The sequence below is a fragment of the Zeus faber genome, assembly GCF_960531495.2.
Source record: "Zeus faber genome assembly, chromosome: 5".
NCBI classification, from domain to species: domain Eukaryota; kingdom Metazoa; phylum Chordata; class Actinopteri; order Zeiformes; family Zeidae; genus Zeus; species Zeus faber.
Window position 1 is genome coordinate 35,230,014 of NC_137192.1, and position 3,238 is coordinate 35,233,251.

The following is a 3,238-nucleotide window of genomic DNA, read 5'->3' on the forward strand; positions in this document are numbered from 1 at the left end:
CTGTGTGTGTGTGTGTGTGTGCACGCGCTCCACCCTCCCAAAAAGTACAAATAAATCAGTGTCGCACACAAACTGACGAAGTTGAGAGTGAAGAAGGTCTGGCGTCACACACAGCAACTCATGAAAACAAGTTCTATCCTATTTCAGAAAGTTGACATAAAGTTGCGCTTGTGATGTCAAATTGGTTCTTTCACCTCATTCTTACACTTCCTCCGTGTCCCACTGGGGGGGCCCGGGGGCCACCCTGCAGGAACACCGCTGTCGCTGGAGCACAGGATGTGGTGTTGGCCTTTTTAAAAAGGACATTGAAGTCCAAGACACCTTCTTTTATTCATCTTTATCACGTTTATTCAACAAGCGCCTGGAACAGGAAGTCTTTGCTCCCTCTCTGGGGTTTTTCTTTTTTTTTCTTCTCTCCTCGTGCTCTTTGTTACCTTGGTTTGTGTCACTGCGTTTTACTTTTGTCGGTTGATTCCAGGTGGTTCTCACAATGTTTTTCAAAGGAGTGAAATTGTCGCAGAGGAGCTCCGTTCTCTGGTTTTCAGCGATTTGATTTGAGCAGCGACTTTAAAGCCGAGCTGCAGGAGATCGGACGTGGTTTCTCCTTCGTCCCTTTAGGAGTCTACGTCATTTTCGCCAGTATTTGATCATAGCGCATGATCTGACGTTGAAGCCTGGTTTCGGGGATCGGCGTGAACGCCAAGATCAGAGCAGAAGTTTTTTTTGTAGACTCTGGTCGATCAGTCCAGTTTGTTTTCCACTTCCCTGAGAGAATGAGCGACTCCCAAAAACAACAGGAACCGCATGAATAACCCCAGAACGTGGTGGAGCTTGTCAGGGTGCGGCAGCGTCCTACCACCTCCCGGAGCCGCTGAGCCGACGGCTTTTTCTTCCCCCAACTGTTGTTCTGTCGATGAGAATCCTCTGCCTGGATGATTTCTAAAATGCTGAGTGATTAAAAGGCTTTTCTCTCCCCGCTCTCCTTTCTTTCCACCCGTCCTCTGAGCTCCCGTCACACTTTAGGATCTGCGGTGCGATGTACGCTGTTGACTTAGACGTGAGGTTGGCTTGAGCCCTCGGCCGTGTGGCGGTCAGTCTGCCTGCCCGCTGCTCACTTGTGGTCCTCCACTAGGGGGCGGGGTCGTACTGCCTTTATTTGGGGTGGAACTCGGATCGACTGGTATTTGGGGAGCCATGGTCGCTGACCCCCGAAACACGGTTTTTAACTCAAGAATTCACGGGTGAATTCTGGCACAATTTCACACGCACAGGCTAAAATGATGAAGCGATAACGTTTTTGCATCCAAATGGTGAAAGGTCAACAACGCTGCGACATGTTCTGCAAAAACCCTCTTCGACCATTGTTCAGACTATTATTCAGGATCAGCTTTGTGACCATGTTTCACGCTTGGTCGGGTGCAGAACGGGTGACACCGATCCAGCTGCCACCTTGAAACTGCTGCTTGTGTGTGCGTGTCTCTGGACAGCCCCGTGGGTGGGGGTGGCGGGTGGAGCAGCATTCACACTTGGTTGGAGCCACAAAGCTCCAACCTGCTGCTATGAACTTACACACAGTTGGGCGTGTCTGTGTGAGTTGGGCGGGGCTGTGGGGAAGCGGGACTTGTCGTTGGGCGGAGGCGCACAACCGCATACGCAGAGATCTTTATGTATAACTTACATTTCATATTTTACATCATTAGCAAACGTGTGTGTGTGTGTGTGTGTGTGTGAGTGAGAATACACACTGTATAGGTGTGTGTTCATGTTCAGGAGATTGTCTCATACATATGTGTATGTTTCCATGTTAGAACACAAATAAGAATGAATACAAACAAAAAGCAAAGAGTACTTGCTTCCCTCATAGTCCATGAAACATGAAAGGCATTCCAGTTCATTCCAGTTCTTCTCAAAATGAATCTTATTACCAATAAAAACACAGGAAGTCACTCAACATCCAGGAACGGGACACGTTGCTCTATCATATGAAAGAAATCAGCCTGTGGTTCCCAGCCTGCAGGAGGCCACAGCGAGCCAGGAGTCCTGTGGGTCACCAACCATCCCTCCAACTCATCACCTTATCTCCATCCCTCCTTCTTATCCCTCCACCTCTGTCCCTCTTTGGGGGACATGTGACATATAGTTCACGTGAGGCTCTGCCCTGTGTGTGTATATATATATTCATTGATCAGACGCTTTTATCCAAAGCCACTTACAATTATTCAAACAGCGACGGACGCAGCCATCAGGAGCAATGAGGGGTTAAGTGTCTTGCTCAAGGACACTACAGCATGCTAGCAGGAGGAGCCTGGGATCCAACCAGCAACCTTTAGATGACTAGACCACCAGCTCTACCTCCTGAGCTACATTTAACCATCCTGGCTTGTCCTTCCTCCGGGGGCACAGCCAGGAGCAGTGGGCAGCGTACGTGGACGCGCCCGGGGACCAGGTGATAAGTGTCCATCTCTGGTCAGACCATGATGGTGCATGTTTTTGGTGGGGGTCCTTACTGACGTGAGGTGGAGGAAACCCCATGTGAGCACGGGGAGAACATGCAAACTCCACACAGAAAGGCTCCTGTTTGGGAGATAACCCACCGGAGCACGGTGCCAACAGCGCCCCAGGCGGGAATCAAACCCAGGACCTTCTTGCTGTGAGGCAGCAGTGCAATGCACTGCACCACTGTGTGTATATGTATATACTGTGTATGTGTGTGTGTGTGTGTGTGTGTGTATATACTGTGTGTGTATATATACTGTGTGTATATATGTATATACATGTGTGTATATACTGTGTGTGTGTGTGTGTGTGTGTGTGTGTGTGTATATATATACTGTGTGTATATATGTATATATACTGTGTGTATATATGTATATATACTGTGTGTATATATGTATATATACTGTGTGTATATATGTATATATACTGTGTGTATATATGTATATACATGTGTGTATATATGTATATACATGTGTGTATATATGTATATACATGTGTGTATATACTGTGTGTGTGTGTATATGTATATACTGTGTATATGTGTGTGTGTATATACTGTGTATATGTATATACTGTGTATATGTGTGTGTGTATATGTATATACTGTGTATATGTATGTACTGTGTATATGTATATACTGTGTATGTATGTGTGTATACTGTGTATATGTATATAGTGTGTGTATATGTATATGTGTATGTATGTGTGTATACTGTGTATATGTATATATGTATATATGTGT